The sequence below is a fragment of the Embiotoca jacksoni genome, unplaced genomic scaffold, assembly GCF_022577435.1.
Source record: "Embiotoca jacksoni isolate LCO1_2020_lvr unplaced genomic scaffold, fEmbJac1.0.p SCAF_25, whole genome shotgun sequence".
Classification (NCBI taxonomy): Eukaryota; Metazoa; Chordata; class Actinopteri; family Embiotocidae; genus Embiotoca; species Embiotoca jacksoni.
Genome location: NW_027185376.1, coordinates 4,295,661 through 4,315,511, shown reverse-complemented (window position 1 = coordinate 4,315,511; position 19,851 = coordinate 4,295,661).

Below are 19,851 nucleotides of genomic sequence, written 5' to 3'. Positions count from 1 at the left end.
CCCAGACTGGTGGAAATCTTTCAGATCCGTTAACAGACACACAAGCAGGTCTGATGGGCATAAAACGTGCATGCTAACAGGCCAATGTTAAGCGGATCTGATTACCATGTTCACAGCCTTAATTTAGAATGTTAGCAGGATAACACTTTCTGATTATCCCCAAATACAAATCTATGTACATCTGAGGCTGATGTGAATGTAAATACTTTTGGACTAAAAGCACACCGAAGAACAAGATAGTGCTCAAGACACTTTATTCAAAATCACAACAATCAATCACCGACGATCTGGCACAATAGCCCAGATTTGGTAGTATGACTGGACGTGGACTGTGGGTATAAGCCTGAAACTAAGCGCCAATTATCGTCTGCTTTCTCTTCCCATGCTGCTGACTGTTCTGCCAACATTTCTAAAATCCCTGGTCACACCGGGAAACAACAACAACCTCCAGGCAGCCACCTATTACTCTTCTTAGTAGACATTTTAATGCCACAGCACACCTTCCCACGTGTAGATGTTCCACCTAAACAAGTCATGATGGAGACAGACCAGCACTGGCACAGCACAGTGGAGAAAGATCTGACTATGCAAGATTACTCGCTTGGTAAAAACTTTACGTCGCATAACCAGAAGGTCAAAGTCCTTTTGATTTGTCCTCCGTGTGTCACGAACGTCTGTACCGAAACTCGTGGCAATCCATCCTGTAGCCGCTGAGGCATTTCACCAAAACAAATGATGTTTTTTGAAATGTCAACCTCAACCTCTAGAAAATTGGAAAATGCAGGGGATCACCACAATCAAAGGGCTTCAATCTATGAGGGCCGTGAATGTAACATTTCCTGGCGATCTAAATATTTCAGTCTGGACCACTGACTGAAAGTGGACGTAAAAGTGGACGTAGCTTCCATGTTGGAAAAACAAGGCCAATGTGGAAGTGTCTGTTTGATTGACAGGCCTGTGAGCAGTCAGGTTATGGCTATTGGTGTGCAGGACGCAATGTCATCGGGTTTCCAATCAGATTGAGTCACATCCACCAAAATCCCCTCAAAATCGGTCTGAACTAGCAGGATGGCGACGGCCAAAATCCAAACTCGAGGCCTCGTAGCGTCAGTTCACAAACCAATCTGTGACACCACTGTTGGTTTCCGCTTGGTCTGAACCAAACTGGTAGACTGGCTGACGGACTTTCAATGCCATCTATTGCACAAAACCACTCTGCAGCTAAAAATTCACGGGCTGCAAGAAATCACAATCTGCACATACCGCTAATCATCCAAAGCAGCTTTGAAGCCATGTACTGTCTGGGAGTCAACAACATTTGGTAATTACAAGGGGATATGGATCCTAATTGTTATACATAAAGCACAAACAGGCAGGACATTTAGCCCTCAGGGCAGGAATTTGTTTCCCCCTTTGCTTCCTATTTGTCTATTCTCCACTGTAATCCCCGTCGTCGCTCTCTCGTGGCTCACAAATAAGCATTTTCATTGTTTACACACACACACACACACACAAAAAAAACTTTGTCCAAACACACATGGCTCCTCTTAGCACAACAGATGGATGCTTCTCCTCAGCGAAGGGATTCAGTTTTAATCAGAAAAACAAGTTCACTTACGTGGTCAATGAGGTGTGATGGCCCAACGCCTCAAAAAAACAAAAAACAACAACAACAACAATCATTGCTCAAAATGTGATCAGGTATCGTCAGTGAGCTGACGGTTTTTACGGTCCAGTTTGGATTCGAAACGCCCTCTCAATCATTGTTTATAACGGTCGCCTGGGGTTCTAATTTTCACTCCATTAGGGATGAGTTGGTTGTTTGATGAAAGACATCTGTCTCAGTTCCAATGTATTATCACCAGCAGCCTGTTGGTAAAGTGGTCAGACTGTATTGGTTTTGGCAGGAAACTCACAGGAAAATGCCCTGCGAAAATGGATCCGTATACTGTATGCGAGTCTATCTGACCACCATCTGCCGCAGCCCAGAATAGCTGGCCGCGTGTGTGTGTGCGTGCGTGTGTGTGTGTGTGTGTGTGTGTGTGTGTGTGTGTGTGTGTGTGTGTGTGTACATTTCTGTGTAAATGTTTGGTGTCTCCATCTGATGTTTGCTCAGTTAATCAATACCGGTGATGCTGTACTCAGATGACATATAGTCCAGGCATCCCTATCTCCTCAGACTAATCAGATTAACACTGAATACCATCTATGTATACAGCGGCCTCCTGGCCAGGATTTGGAGCTCGGAGATGCTGCCAGCCTCGAAACAGAAGGAGAGCAAGAACACTGTCGGAAAAACTTAGGAGTCTATCGGGAGCTCTTTTAAAAAAAAAAAAAAAAAAAAAAATACACCAGATTTTGTTGATAAGAAAGCAATTACAGCATCTTTTTAAGTGTTCAATTCGTGTTTTCTGTAAATCAAACAAGGCACGCGCGGTCAAGATTATCCGTCTCCAGAATGCAGATTGCATAATATCTCGCAGGAACTCAATCTTGACTCAAGAAATGCATAAAGGAGCGGCCGGAGGTTATATTCAAACTGGCAAACAGCTGAATGCAAACATTAGCTGCCGTCACGAAAGCCATTTGTTGGATGATTTCTATCAGCAAGAGTCAATTCTGCACAGGGTAGCGGCATCAGCATGGAGCATGGAGCAACGGGTAAGAGAAAACACTTGCACTCCTCTACATTTGGAATTGTTTCACATTTCCATCCCTGCCTCCTCATCCATGTAATACCATTCTCTCATAATCAGTTGAGGATTTAATTTCACAGAAAGGATCCAAAACAAATGGCTCCAGCAGCCGTTTGCCATTCACTATACTCATCCATCTCCTTCTTATTGAAAATCATTCTGTGAGGCCTCCCTGTTCTCCATAAATGCATTTAATTTACTCAACTCAATCCTCAGAGCTTTTTTTTTTTTTTTTCTTACCTCGTCTCTCCGATTGTTAGTCTCTGAAACCAAGTGTTCATTCGGAGAGGAAACAATATCAAATCAATCAAAGTTCTGGTTGTCTGAGCCTATTCACCTGGATGGGAATTGAGCTGTCATCGTGTTCCCGATTGGTTGGGATCTCCTCAAACGGCCGTTGAGTGGACATGGATCCTCTCGACGGGGGCACAAAAGTAAACAGACAAGCGTTGATTGCAAATAAAAAAAAAAAAAAAGGGGGGGAGCTGAATACAATCACAAAGTCATTACAATGCCAGCTTTCGTTTGGAGAGGTGGAAACTTGCAAAGTGTGTTTTTCTCTCTCAGAAATGCATCCGAGACCTGTCGGTGTGTGAGAGATGTTTTTTGTGTCTTTCTTGAGACTCTGAATGTTTTCAGCTGTAAAAACGGATTTATGGCATTTTAGCCGTGTGCGTTAACCTTTATAGTGAATAAAGGTATATTACAAATATTGATTGCATATAAAAGTGAATGTAGCTTCCGGTTCTGAGAAATTAGGCCGATGCGGAAGTGCATTAAACTGCAATACCACCGAATGCCACTAGGAGTTGGCTCCAAAAAGCCTCCGTCTCCATAGACTCCCATTCAACTCGACTCATTAACATCCCTGTCAATAAGTTTTGCCACAAGTTATTTTGTTGTTTTTAGTCAAAGCCACTCCTTCTTATTTGTTTTCTGGTGGTCCATCTGAAAATAATCCCCTCATTAATTAAAAAATAAGCTTCAAAAAGCCATGTTGTTTTTTTGTTTTTATTTTTTTTGGGGGGGGGGGGGGTCTGTTTGATTTACAGGCCTGCAGTGCAGTCAGGTTACGACTACCAGTACCAGTGGGAGGGGCATAGTAACGACTATACTCCAGCTTGATTACAACATGACTATGAATGCATATACAGTGCTGATGTATTTAATGTGTTAAATTGGACTCCAAATGTTCGTACTCTTCTATAAAATTAGATTGAAATTATTTTTATTCATATGATAGAAGCTCACGTTTAACTCTGCCACCAGTAGAAAATAAGAGTTACATGACATTCTCAAAAAGTTCAGTTTCCAGAGATAAGTGTCTCTTTCACATTTCTAATCACATATCTCGAGTTGGCAATGACTTTTTCTCGCTCTTCCACATTAATTATGGAGTCTCTGGTAATTTTCATTAATTACAGAAATGCCTGCAGTTAATCATCATTATTCTCTTTGGGTATTTGGGTTGTTTTCTGTATTCAAAGGTCGAGGAACTTGTGCATGTTGATAAGAAATCATCACAGAGATCCATTGGAAAACTGGGCATGAATAGAAAAAGAGCTTTTGGAGAGAGAGAAAAAAAAAACAGAGTGCCTGCTGGCAGTTGTGATGACTATTAATTTGACCTCTCTGCATTAATGTCTGCGTGTGTATAAACGTGTGTCAGAGCTGATTCATAACAGCGTTTGCTCAAATTTCCTTGCGGTGATATTCTTAGATGAGCAGAGAGTGTGTGCTGTATCAAAGGAGCATTTTGCAAACACTACGGTACATTTATACACAACATTATTCCATTTTGGGGCATTATGGGCCTGTATTCCTTATAATTAAGTTAAATTCAAGCTGTGAAAGTAGCTTTCTATTCTTAGAGAAGGATAAATGGTGACAATGTTTTGAATAAATCCACATTTATTGGTAGATTAGTAACTCATAGGACAGTAGTAAGTCGGTAGGAAACTGCTGCTGGTTGGTGTATAACTTTGAGAGTTCATGGGTGATGTGCCTGAGGAAGGTTTTGCTCAGTGTCCCCACACAGATGTAGCAAATTTACATACTAGTTGAAAAGCTTATTGAAATGCTACTAAGAAGAGTGAGGAATGGATGAAATGCATTTTACATGCATTTGCAGCTCTACACTGGCTATATAACATGGAACATGGCCAATTTAGAATTAATGCAATATGCAAAAGGCAGAGTTAAAGCTGTAAGATTTTAAAGGTGCATCGTATCTGACACCACTTCTGCTAATTATATAAAACCGCGACGAAGCTAATTAGGTTATGATGCAAAAATATCATACCAAAAAAGAAGCTCGAATTTCATCAATTATCAATTTTCAAAAGGGTGTAAGCAAACCCTGACATGCAACTCATGCAGGCTACATAGTCAAATTAATAAACATAAAATCTGTGGCAGATAATTTGACTCGGATATGTGTTATTTGAATACGTGACACGAGCAATGCCCTAGCGATGTTTTTGTAAAGTGGAAAATATATGAATAATCCCCCCCCCAAAAAAAATAATAAAATCCTGCTATATACATAAATGCAGCTTGTTTTCCATTGTTCAAGGCAAGTGGCTTTAAAATGCAGGAGTATGCACATCATTTTTTTGGAGCTGTACTGATTTACTATTCTAAATCTGTCAGTTGTGAAGCTCAAATCGCGCAAGCTAAAATTTTCCCTGTAATTGCAGAGAGCTTTCTGGTTGTTGTTTTTTTTTTCCATCTGCTCAAGGTCAGGACACTTTTGCCAAAAATGATCCTTTAACACGCCTTTTGTTCTGCTCTGCAGGCGAAGCATCTCTTGCAGTTCGCAACATGTTGGGACACAACTATTAGCATTTCTGCAGCTGGGACAGTTGATAGAGCGCTTTTACTTTTGAGAATGTTTGACCATTTCCAACCGATTTCCTCTTGACACTCGACAAACACTGTCCTGCTGTTGTTGTTGTTTTGTTTTTTTTACAGTAAATCACATGGACATGATAAATAAAATAACCCATAAAGCACGAAAATGATTAATACGTTTGTGTTTTACATCACCAGCTTTCAGATGCGAACATTTGCAGAAATTAACAAAATTGGCTCGTGTCAATAAGCATCAACCGTACAATAGCACACTCTGGCATCTCTCACCCTATTGTTCAACAGCACTAATCCAGGCCTCGGTCTACGGCTGCAGATTAATTCCCCGTTTCCTCTAATTAGCATATTTGATTATGCAGAGGAATTCTCTTGACTTTGCCCGGCTTCCTGAGAGCCTCTATTAATTTCCACCAATGAGGAAAAACTCTGATCACAATTAAAAGATAAATGGTTAAGTGTCGCATATGGAAATCATAGTGAGTCTTGTTTTGGATGCGATTCTTGTACTATACTGAATAGCTGCGAATTAGCATGAAAGGTCACATCCACACCAGGTTCGAGGATTTGGCACTCCACATTGCATGGTGATTGCTGCTTTACATAAATCGTGTAGTCCTTCAAAACCATGTTGAGACAAAAACAATATTCTCGTCCAAATGATTTCCTTGGCAAACAAAGTTTTCCCCGCAATTTGTGGATGTGCATCGCAAGGATTTGTTTGTCAGTCTCTCGATGTCTCCGCCTCACACCCTAATGCTAATTACCCCCTTTTTTAAAAGCTCCAAGTCTCCTCAGCAGTTTTTTTTTTTTTTTCCCAAACAGTTGTGTTGTCAAGGCTTGTTTTCATGGTTCATAAGGGAGTTGAATAAAGGGGGTAGAGCCAGTTAGATTACGTTTTTTGATAAATTCAATTAAACTGAGGTTAAAAAAAAAAAATGCACATAATGAAATCAATCTTTTGAAGATCCTCCCGCTCTCTCTTGAGGTCAGTGATGTGTGTTGGTATTCGATCAAAGGTTAATGGCGTCTGGTGAACCTGCGGCAGATTAGAGGAGGGGACGCGTCTCCGTTCAGACGTTTATAAAAATCAATTAAAGAGACAATTTTCTTTAACTCAAGTGAAAAATACCTGCCGTTGTGTGTGAGAAAGAGCAACAACACCGCCAAAAACTTTTAGAGTCAACTTTGGGACGCTGAAATCGTACGACACGAAAGTCCTACTAATTTGAACAGCAGCAATAGTCCTATTTGATGAGCGTTTTATTTAGGCTCCGGTTTTTAACGCTGCGGCAGCTGTTCGGGCCTTTAAATCCGTATCCCCGTCACATTTTGGATCGACATAATTACACATATCTTATCTGTGTGTACATCTCATCTATGACAGAAACCAGCTCGACGTGGGTTTTGTGTTTTATGAAATGGAGATTTAACTTGTACATAATTCCTCAAGCTCATTGGTTTGTGTGGTTCAGCCAGAGGTTGCAGTAATCCCCCAGAAGGCCAGAGACTGTGATCTTCCATTACACATTGTATTGAACAGCCTGCGGGGAGGAAATACGGTTGCTTGTTTGGGAGGGGTTTTCACCCCCAGACAGCCTTTTGTGCTTTGAACGTGTCTTTGTGGGTTTATTGGAAAAGAGCAGAACTATCCCGCTTTGTGTAAGAAATGTTCTCCATTGTTTCATTAATCAGCAGCCTGTAATCTGTATTTCTTATTCAAGGCCGGCGAGTTACAAATGAGAGGGCAGCTGTAGGCAATAGCGAGAGAAAAAGAAGATGCAAAGATACGCAGCCTACAGGTGAAACAGAAAACCGGGTGAGCTTTTAAAAGCGTAGCCTGAAAAGAACTGAAGGGATATTGAAGGCAAACACGGCAGTTCTTGTACCTTTTGTTAAAACATTGAATGAAGTATGTATTACATCTCATGAATACGTGTTTACCATTTCACATCTAACCAACAGAGTTAAAGTAGGAATGATTACGTTTCTTGAACGGGTAGGTTCCTATTTTTGCCTATATTAAAATAACACTTATGTGCCATCCTGAGTTAGGGGCTGCAGTAACCATCCCTATCTATCCTAGAAGCGAGAAGATTTGTTTTTGACACTATAGGAAACTTCACAGTCTTTATTCAGTGGAAAAATGCACTTAATAGTTAAATAGGTTTCATCAGTCTTTTTAGCCATTTAGCCAAACTAGGTAAAGATTTTCCAGAGTTATTATTTTTTTTATATATATATTAAAATCTCTTGTGTTTTTCCAATCTATTTCCTTTCCGAGCTGCAGAACAAGGATACGTCCAAGTCCTAATGTTTAGGTTTATGGGCTATACAGAATTAGCCAGACACAATTTTACTGCGTGAATATATAGGCGTCGACCTCGGGTTAATTCTAACCAATTAAGCATGCGCCAAAACTGGTCAACATTCTGCCAGCGCGGCAAATACTTCTGGCTCGTGGCTTCGTCACTGAGCTCAGCGTATTTTAAAAATTGTTTTTAAAGGGAGTGCTGCATTTTTTTTTTTTTTCAAACACCAGCAGCATGAAAGGGGTGAGCGTTTATTTTGCGCTGAACGTTCCGGGGTTTTGTTTTTGTTTTTTGGTCACGGAGAGTTGAAAAATGTTCAACTTTGTGTAAAACGCTACATCACTGTCACGCAGACATCCACTCAGCTCAGCTAACTTTGAAAACCCTCATTGGCTTCAGTTGATCAGTATAAATTGCATTTTGCATGAAATGAGGACTGTAAATTTGGCCTTAAAGCAACCTCACACAAGTAAACAGTATTACATGGCGGTGGAAGGTGATGTGTTGAGTTACAGGCTATGGAGCTTCATGAGATTTGGAGAAATAACAGGTGAATTGAAACATTACATAATTTTGACATTTGGAGTTTGTGCATCTGCTCTAATGTGTGGATGTGCTATAATGTAGAGTAATAAAATGGGACAGAAGATAAAACAGGGATAAAATCGGGTCCCTGTTCGGATAAATATAGAAAGTAAATGGGACATGATGGTGAAGGTGACGGAGAGAGAGCACTCATTGAGCATTTTACAAACGATGAGTGTGCATTACAAATACAGAACTAAACGCTGTTATGTAAAACAAGCTCATTTGGGCATAAAAAGTGAAACATCCTGTGCATCCACAAAATCTCTCCCCCGTTCGCACTGCGCTTCCTGGAGCATGTCCAGACTAAAGAGGGAGTTACTGTGCCAGTTGTGGGCGGAGGAGAATGACATTATTTTGGCTTGTGCCTTAAAAATACATTCAATTACTGAGAATGTACTTTAGTCTGTGGCATGATATTTGAATTAAATGGATCAGGACCAGGAGTAAATAGGGTTTTAGCATTAATCAAATCCAATCTTTCCTTCTCTAATGCATGCGAACATGACTGAAATATTGTTATTTTGAAATTATTTACCACCTGTAAATGTTCATTTTAATTGAATTAAAGTAGAAATGCGGAGAGTTAAATATAGATAAATTTTCTCCCATGTTTGGCCTTTATTCCTTTATGGATAAACCTCTCCTGTTTGTTCCAGCTCTTTTCCATCACCCCCACTATCCCGGCCTGTCAAGACTCTTTACATTTACAAATTATGGCATCACCATATCTGACCTTTGCACTTTTTTGCCCGCTTTTCCCTGAGCCAATCGATCTGCTCTTGCGGAGCCCGTCACCACCATTACTTCCAGGAGATTCAAGTCAGACTCTCCATCTTCCACTTGCAGGCTTCATTTCACCCACCAGAGTCTATAGATTCTGGGGTGGGAGGAGTGTTTTTTTCCTGTCTCTTATCGTCATGAGCTTCTACTTCATCTCCGCGGAGCAATGGTTTTAAGGGTGGTACTTTCATTTGACGTCCCGACTCACCGACACTTGGCGCAGATAATACGTATAAAACATGCAATCAATAAAGAATTACATGATTCTTTTTGTAGATTATTTAAGGGGTGTTTCATGCCTTCATCGAAACCAAACCAGGTATGTTGCAATTGTATGTTATACATCCTAAGCACTAGGCCACCACCTTTTTGCTTGTTTTATTGTCATTTTTATGATACATTTCACTTTTTTTTTATTGTGTTCTGTACATCTCAACAGAATAAACAAACTGGGGTAAAAAAAAACCTGTAATTATCACTTATCCGGCAGAGACTTCTGCTTGCGAGCTGATGACAACCCCTGCAGGGAGAAAGGAGTCTGCAGTATTGATAATGTGCAAGGTACAGCCTGAAGATATTTGAAAATGAGTGGTGGCTTCTGATGAACCCATTCTGGTCATAGGAAACAACCCGAGGGAGGGAGTGAAAACATTTGCCGTAATCTGTGTTTTTTGGGGGTTTGTGAAACGATTTGTGAGTAGAACAGGTTGTAATAACAGTCTATTGGGTTCACTATGAAGTCGTGATATGATTTATTGCGTGAATGTCGAGGCAAGAAGCATCGAAAGTTTTCCAAAACTCGTTATCTAAATTCAAACTTACAACACAGTAATTTCAAAAAGTTGTGCTGGCTGAATACATTCTGCAACTGCCTTTAGGTAATTGTTTGAAACTGGAGGCTATTTAGAGAAAGTGTGCAGCTCTTCTCTGCTGGAGATTCAGTTTGCACAGAGCAGAGTAATACAACTCAAAAACCTTATTGATTTCCCAAAACCTAATACCGCATTGTACAAGCTGCCCTCATTCTGGGGGATCAAACCGCAACCAGCTTAGCAGTTGAGCTGACAAATAGTTGACCATATTTATTTGATCATACCCATTATTAGACTTGTGCAACAATGTATAAACAGTGACCCTGACACTTTGGAAAATGAGTACAGGCTTGGAGATTAAAATCCAAATTTGGTTTCGCAGCAAAACCTTAACCATTCTAGTGGTTATTAGTATTGTGTTTATCTGTTTATATGCAATACATATTAGTAAACTGGCTAAGCAGCATTATTATTTAACATTTTCTGTATGCGACTGGTTTGCTGTGCAGTCTTGTTGCCTGAAGCAAAGAGCAGATTTTAAGAGTTTTGGAACATTTAAGGAAATTTGACGAATATTGTTCTGCTAGGAATCCATTACCTGAACAGTCAACAAAAAAAAATGACATTAAATGTCAGGAAGCACTCAACAGACTGTGTTGTTCAGATGAGCTGCAGTCTTAAAATTAAATTGCCAAATATCACTGGACACACAGTGACAAAAATCTAAGTTACAAATGTTGAGAAAAAATAAATGACAACGGAAATGAAAATTACAGAGGTGAAAAAGATATTTCCCTCATGTGTGAGCAGTGTAATTTGATAGAAGGTAAGAGTTTCCCAACTGCATTAAAGTTCTTTAAAGTTACGCAATTTTTGTTGTCACAGCAACGGTAAATGCAGTTTTGAAAAGCTGTCCCGACCTAATCGTGGTTGGAAACGTGAGGCGAATGACGGTTTCCTGCACCGTCTACCAAAACTACTCGTATAATATAGAAGTCATCTGATCCGCGTCACTTCTCAGAGACACTAGATTGTCGATATTTACACAATATATACCTATGGCGTCATTTATCTGGAGGAAAGTCTCCAGCTGTATTGAGGGGTACTAAAAAGGCCCACATTCACTGCAATTAAAATGGCTTGATCATTTCTTTTTTGAAAATCTGTAAGGGAATTTAAATCACTAAAACACAATACCATCTAAAGCCAGTCTTACCTTAACTGACCCATCCCAGCGGGATTGTGCGTAAAAGTCGGGCTCGAAGAAGTTTATTTATTTAGGTCATATTGTGCTTATATGCTGATGACATGATGTAATATTCCACAAAATAAATAAAAGATATGCATTATCAGAACACAGAAGTACTGAACTTCCAAGCATGCACTGAATGATGGGAGGGAACCAATCAGACTGAACCTGTTGTGGAGACAAACATCCGCTTTCTTAGCTAGAAGCCATTCAGGATACCCCGTCAGCCTGAAGTGCAAGTCTGTGGAGTCAGTAAGGAAACTGGAGCATCAGGCCAACATGCAGAATATGTGATCTCCAAAAGAAAGCGTAACGGCGACGAACACTAGTCCTTCCTGATGCAAGGTGACAGTCCATCCACTTAGTCACAGTGCTGCCCACATACAGTAGATCTGGGTTACACGGCCCGATGTCTTCCACTTCATCCTCCGTGGGTCCATTCAACGTTCTTTTTCATATCTGAAGTCGACAGCAACATGAATTCTTACTCTGGTTTATAACGTATGGAGAGACACACTTGTTCTTTTGTAGCCCAAGTTATTGCTTCCATTATGTATTATTGAAATGTATTAGCTCAAATATATTTGGCCTCAAACCCTTGAAAGAACAAAACATGATCAATTATTTGTGGTGCTCGGTGTGTTTGTACAGTTAACAGAAAGAGACTACGAGAAAAAGAAAAATCACTTCCACACTGTAGAATGACTAGCACATATATTCTGTATACCCTCAGAGTAAATTCAGAGTGGATCATTTTTCAAAAGGCCAGACCATCTTGAAAAGTTGTAAAGCTGATGTTATAATGCTCAGAAGTAATAATAAAGCAAAAGGAAAGACGGAGCAGGCTGAACAGACTGCAGGCGTGTGGCTTCATGCTAAAAGGAAATGATGCAGAGGCAGAGAAGAAAGAGAATGCGATATAAAAATAAATAAGAGGGAGTAGAAAGAAAGGGGTACTGTAGCAGTAGGTGATCCTGACAAGCAAAGAATCCTGCCTGATCACGAGCTGCGCTCAGATCAGATGCTGACGTCAGCGCATTTTGAAGCATCAGAACTCACCATGGGAATAAATTCCTCCGAAACCGAGGGAAGATGGATAAAAACAGAAAGATATGAAGATGGGGAGAAAAGAGAAAAAGTTGTGCGTTGCCTGCTGGTTCCTGAATCCACTGTGGGAAGAAGAAACGTGAGGAATCGCGGGGATTACTTGAGATGCGCGAGAGTGAAGCAAAGAACAGCAGAAGGGAAGAGAGAACAACCAACAAGTCACATTCATATTCAACAAGAGCTGTGGCCTGCTGGGGAGAGTATTGAGCTCCGAGGATGGTCCATAATGCACAATGGCCAGTTAATTGATGCCGTTTTTCAGTTTACAAACTACACTAATTAAGTACATTTACTACACTGAGCACTCGCTTGGACCTTTGGACACTTTTACGGTTGATGAATACTTCTGTTTCATGCTTCTTTTTACCTCCAGGGAAATATTGGACTTACTTTTTTTTATTACTCTGCATTTATATGAAAGCTACAGTTACTAATAAAAAAAGAAAAGAAATTTTATGAATATTATTCTGCAACGGTCCACTCTGCATAATGAGTACTTCACTTTTTTGTTAGGAAGAACGACAGTCGCATGTACTTTTCAACGAAAACTACTAAACTAAAAATCCCCTCAAATGTGACAAACTCTTTACATTTATCATTGGAGTGCTCCCGCCTCTGATGTGTGGAGACCATCCCTGCCATCACCGCCACAAGGACTTGGCCAACTTGCCCCAGAGATACAGACAATTAAATAAATCGGCTTTTTTTTTTTTTTTTTTTTTTTTAACGTAAAGAGGACTTTAACATCAGACCGGTGGGCCTCCTCGGGGTACTTCAAAAATCATTAAACGGGATATATGAACAGCTGAATCTATTGCAAATACTGTGAAGTGCTGCTGAGAATTTGTCAAAAAGTGCTTATCCGTCTTTTAGATGTGGAGCAGGCAGGAGGTAGGAGACCCAATTCTCTGCTCTTATGAAGAAAATTACTATATTATAGAGTACATGCGAGCATTATTGTAATCTCAATGCTGAAATAGTCTCGATTAAAGCATTTATACGCTTCGCAGGAAACTAAACCTGCAATAAGTTCTCATCACTAGCCTCAAAATAGGTTTGTAGGAAGATTAAAGTAAATGGAAGGTAAGAGGAGGAAAGTGGAGGTATTATTTGGTGTGCTTTGTGTTTTAATGATTTTTTTTTTTTTTGGTGTTAACATTGTAGGGTACCAACACACAATACGTACTTGCACTGAACATGGACGACCCCCAACAAGATTTATTTTGAAACTTGAGTGGCTGACAGTAGACCAAAAGAAACTACACACACCAAAGTTAATTCAATCCATCAATCAAGGTTTATCTTACTTGTATTAATGTCTTAATGGAAGTTAGACAACTTGGTGCAACTTGTTTGTTCATGTTCACAGCATTTAAACGCCTACATTTACCCAACATGCAACTGTTTCTGTCTGTGGTATATCTTACTTGTATGAGGACATGTTGTAGGTACAATACGTACCTTTTCCGCACTAAAATGCCTAAAAATGCCTACACTGTTATATATTTTCATTTAGTTGCGTACTTACATTATTCATGTTTCCAGCAATGTTTTATTGGATCCCCTGGGAATGTCATTAAGAAGATAAGGAGATATGGGGTAAGAACTCCATTGATTCCATGTGACTTCACAATGTAATCCAAGTCTGTATTTTGTCATTGTTTGGTCTTGAGAGACTCCTAGTGGCAGAAATGATCAACTAAGCTAGCACCACCGCTTTTGTACAAAGTTTAAAAATAAAATTCAAACTAAAATTCAAAAAAAAAAAAAATCAAACAGTAAAATAGCTGTAGGTTTGACACTGCTGTTTGAAAATATCACATTTGTTAAAAAATACATTTGTTACTTTTTCACTGCAGATGCCCTGTGCCGTCTCCTCATTATCTGAACCTTCCCATAGCAGATTTTCTGAGGTCTCACACAGCCAGACCGACAGTATCTCATCCATGCTGTGTCAGTGCTGGGCAATGGTCTGGGTCCCTCCATATATCACTCTGCTACAGGAGGAGCGGAGGAGAGGGGGTGGGGCGGGTTTGGGAACAACTGCCCTAGCTTGTATGTTTCTCTTTAAACCAATCACAATAATCTTGGGCATTGCCAAGCCCGGGAGGCAGCGACGATGCCCTGGCAAAATAGTAACTTGTTTTGATGGAACATTTGTACATGGGGAGGCGAGCTCAGGCATTAAAATGTCAAACTCGCTGCAAAAGTCGGAAAAGAACGAAGCAGGGCTGCCTTATCGCATAATCCAAATCTTTGTCGAAACTCTCTATTTTTAGGTTGCTAGCTCAGAGGCTGTTGTTTCCTACTGCAACGAGGAGCTGGAGGAGAGGAGAACCAAAGTCGGCCAATGGCAGGTTTTTAACAACATCCTACATCCGGCGAGTCAGATTTTGTGATATAAATCCTAGAAAGTAATTGAAGTCATATTTTGATGAGCATTGGCTACAAGTCTGTAATTTGTTTCTTGTATGAAACATCTTTTTGACATTTAATCAGTTTATTTTTTTTTTATTTTTTTTTTTTTTTTTTAGAGCCACAATTTGTCAGCAAATAGCAGGAAACACAACAAGGAAAGTTTATTAAAAAAAAAAAAAAAAAGCATTACCGTTTTTGTCCTCTTTTCTGGCAGACTAACAGTGTTTCCAAGGACATTGTAGCCTTCTTTGCCGTTCACCGTCTTCTACAGTACAAGCAGAAAAGGTAGCAAGCCCACCAACGTTTTCCCTACTGACACCTTTATCTGTGTCTCACTTTGTTAGCCACATAACTCTCTGCAGGTCTGCGGAGAATTGACCCACAAAAACAGGAGAAAAAAAAAAAAAGGGTACATCTTTTGCAGAGGCATCACTACCCCTGAACTGGTAGATGTCATGTTTGTTTGTTGACAATCTTCCAGCTTCACCTATCTAATTTCCATATCGTTGCAGGCAGCACGGAGATAACGAGAACGCTTGTTAACATCTGATGTAAATGCAAAGATAAGCCAGAGATGCGATCAAGGTAACGTGTCCAGATACGGGCCGCATGTTAATACCGGATGTAAACAACATATTTGATTGGGATCATGTTATTACAGTGGTGGATATATGTTCAATAAGGCTAGCAGTCAATGTCAATCTGGTAGCGATGCTAAACTAGGACCACACACACATAAACACACACACACACACACACACACACACACACACATATATATATATATATATGGGGAGAGAAAGACTGACTCAAATGCAGAATGTCAGCAGTGAAATGCTCCTGATCACGATGTTTGGCAAGACATTTATAGAAAAAGGAAAAGCCTAAGTGTTTTTAACACCCTGCCATTTTAAGTCAAACTGTTGCAAACACTGGTCTCTAAAAGTAAATGTCAAGGGCAGAGGCAAAGTCAGAGGGATGAGCCTATATACTGTAAAAGAAGCCATTTGTCAATGTTCTGCATCCCATTACAGGCACTCTAATTTGTAGCCGCAGCACTGCACCATACAAAAAAAAAAAAAAAAAAAAAGAAAAAGAAATCCTCTATCGTCTAATACAGCCCAGATAATCTCTACAAAGCCGCCGTGCAATACTCCTCCAGTCCTCTTTTGCATTTCGGAAGCATCCTCGGGACATAGAGTGGAAAATACTGTTATGTTTTTGATTTGAATCAATGGATTGTTCAAACGGCCAACATCAAAACAGATTAACTTTAAACCCTTTTTTTCTTTGCTTACCTGCAGGAAAGTTTTTTGGGGGGAGGGGGGGATCGGATGAACCTTTTTTTTTTTTTTTTGGACGGATTTACATGACAACCCTGCAAATGGGAAAGCAAATTTCACAAATTGGATCATATTTCCGTTTCTATTTCATCTTCTGTTGCCGAAGTGCTCTCGGATTCGAGCAACTACATGATAATGTAACTCTCTATATTTAATACATCTTGATCAATGCTCGATGATAGAGCCATTTTCTGGCTCAAGGCATCAGTGCAGCCATTAAAGTTTCTCTGATGCAGCACTTTCTATATAAGTGCACGATTTTGCTGACTTTCCCGTTGCAGGTCGATGATAAATTGGATTCTAAGTAAACAGTGATGAAGCACCTTAAGCAGTCAGTATTGGCAGTCATATACCTTCTTCCATATCCCAGCTATTCCTAATCATCGGTGACAAATATACTTAGAAGCACCTCTGGGGCACCTTTGACAGAGGCATTGTGTGCAGCCAAGATGAAACCTTTTCCCCGTGGTTGATCAACCAGCTGACCTGACCTTCCTGTACCTCCTTGCCTTCTGTTGCCATTTTTGGGCTATATTTTCACGGTAATCCACTCATCTGACAGTATCTTCAAGCCCTTTCATAATAATCTTTAATAAGGACGACCTTTGATGCCACAGACAGCTTCACTGGGCTGTCTGATTTCTCCTCAGCATGCCGACAGGCTAGTAATCCTCCGTCTCTTATCTTGGCTCCCTCTGATATCAAGGCTTATTTTTTTCTTCAGGCTGTGGCTGCTCTTGGTAATGAACTTGGTATTTCTTACTCCAGCACATTGATAGTCAAAAGTTAGGGATTGATTGTCAAACCACTAAAAGGAAATTTCGGTTTTAATGATGCGATACTGTGTCTCTCAGCACTTCACACATATTGTGCTAACCCCTCTCCAGAAGGGGGACCAGAATCAGAGGCGCTTCTGCAGCACAGTCATTTCAAGGCGAGTTGTAGTCAAAAGGTGTACCCACAGATATTGCAGCGTTCCCAGCGTTCACCGTGTCGCTTTTCTAAGAAGAATATCAGGCCATTTCAGCAGAATGCTTCCTGTTGGGTAATAAAACTTAACATGTACAAGAGTTATATGTCCCCGAATTTCCTGTCAGGGCAGTACGTGTCAGCCTGTGCCGCGGTGCTGAGCAGTGGAAACCGCCTAAGCCGAGCTGATAGATGGTTGAGCTGCAGGCACCTACGACTGCCAAGCATCAGTGCTCAGCTCACTCGAGTCTCATGCTCGCCCGCCCTGGGATACACCGAAAAGGAGAGCTATTGGAGCACTATCAGTATTCTCGGAGATTATAATGTCATTACAAGCTTGCACCATTGAGAATTGTACTCGGAAGACAGACAGACACACACACACACACACACACTTCGAGAAGATGCGCTTTAAATGAAAATGTATGTAGCTACATTTAAACACAGTGCCAGCGCTGTAGGGAAAGACAGGTAGTTTATTAATATTCCCATCATAGCTGCCACAGCCAGTCATAGTCAAGGGGGTCTCACTACTGAGCCAACATAATACCCATGTGTCTGGCAATGGTCTTATGGGCGGGCATTAGTCTTGGTTCATTTAGGACATCGTGATCTGGAGGGCATTGTGAATTCGGAGCATTTGACATTATTGAAATTAGGACAGAAATGATAAAAAGTCAGTGCAGAAAAAGTCGACGACACTCAGTGAGTTTCCACGGGGCAAAGAGGTGAAAGCAAGTCGGGAAAAAAAATATTCTGGCAAGTCATTTCAAGGCCGTTCCCGTTAATCAGCACCCACAGCTGTTTTGCTCCAGAGAAGACACCAAGTGGCACTAACAACCAGCCAGCACCATATGTGTGAGCTATTAGGGTTCAATGTTTTAATTACTGTACAAATCAGGGCTGTTTCTACACCGGGAAGGAAAATGTGTAAAATGCCCACCTCCTGGCTAACCTGTAACAGATGGCGGAGTTACATCTAAATGGAGCTGTTTATGTGTTTTTTTTGGTCAAGGGAAATGGAGTTCACAGATCCCGTTTGGTGCTCTAACCTTAAGACACCCACAAATAATTGAACTGAAACAATCCCCAAAATAATCTGCGCTTGGCTCTCTGTCTCGCAGGTGAAATATTGCACGGTGTCTTTTCTCTTTCTCTACCTTCCTGCCAATTGAAGCGATGCCAACCTGTAATTCTCTTCTCTCCTCCAGATCCCCACACTGACATCAAGTGAAACAAGTCCATCCCTCCTGCCTCCGGAGGCGAGCTGCCAAATAGTTCCATTAGCATGCCTCTGGAGGAACTAGGCCAGGCAATAACGTTGCTCATTCCCCGCCAGTCAAATGGGAGAGCGCTACTGCAACAAGGCGCCGCGGAGAGTCGCTTTATAGCGCCGCCGTTCAATTGCAAAAGGTGCGAACAAACGATACGCGGCCACATACGCACGAGATCATTGTAGAAGTTCCACTTTTAATCCAATCTCACTGAACTACTTCTGCCCTTTTGACTCCACCCCTGAGACGAGCTGAAGAACAAAATGAAAAAAAAAAAAAAAAAAATCCTGCTTTCGGAAATGTCTGGTAACAAGTCAGCCGAGAGATGGGAGGAGTTTTTGTGTTGCAACATACTGATTCGAGTCCAAGAACAAATCGATAGAAGCATTAAAGTAAGTTGAGGCAGGACAAATATGTGCGTAGCGGGATCGTAAGCACTTCTAACGCATCATCTTAAATGTAGGAAATAGAGTTGGGAAAGAACACGCACGCACACACCACTGCAAAAAAAAAAAAGCTGCCTTTGAAATCCATCATCATACATCTTCAAAAAAATTAATTATGAAAGGTAAACCAAAGAACTCAAATTGAAATAAATGGGTGAGGCTGAAAATATCAGACTTGGGACACCGAGTTACGATTATTTAAAACATCCCGATGAAATCATAAATATTTTTTTTCATGTTGTTCGCTATGAGCTGTGGCATGTAATTCGACCTATTACAGAATTATTTGTTGTATTATTACAATACGAGTCATTACGTGACAAGTAGGCGCGTGTATAAGAATTGGAGGTTTTCAAACCACAGTACATTGTTTTTTCTTGTTCACCACATTATATACAGACTAACTGTTTATGCCAGTGTGACTTTTTAATGAAAAAAACCTATAATTACAGATTTCAGCCTTACGTTAATGCCACAAAATGTCACATATCCTCCTTCATCGCCTCCTACTGATCATAAATATTCAGGAATTTTTCCAGGGACTCTGCTCTGAAACTAGTCGCTCGGGCGTTACTGCTCGGCTGAGGTGTTCTTGGATAGTTCTGGTTATTTTCCATCGTCTTTCTTTTTTTTTTCTTCTTCTTCTTCCAGGATTGCCGAGATAACGGTGTGCACGCTCCAACTGCCAAACTGAAAGGCGCAATTGAAGCACATGCTTTCAACATGCAGTAATAACACCCACGCCGCATGTGGAGTTCTTCACAAAAGGAATTTGTGAGAACTGATGAGGAGTCTGAAGAACCGACTTCTGACAGGAACTTTACAGCAACATCGCCGACACTGAGTGGAGCGGATGCCTTCGAGCTGCTGAGATACTTTCCCCAATTCTGGCTCACAGACCATCATCAGCCCACCGTAGAAAGTATATGCGCTTGATGAGCTTATATTGGAAATTTCAATGAACTTTTTTTTTTTTTACACTATTTTCA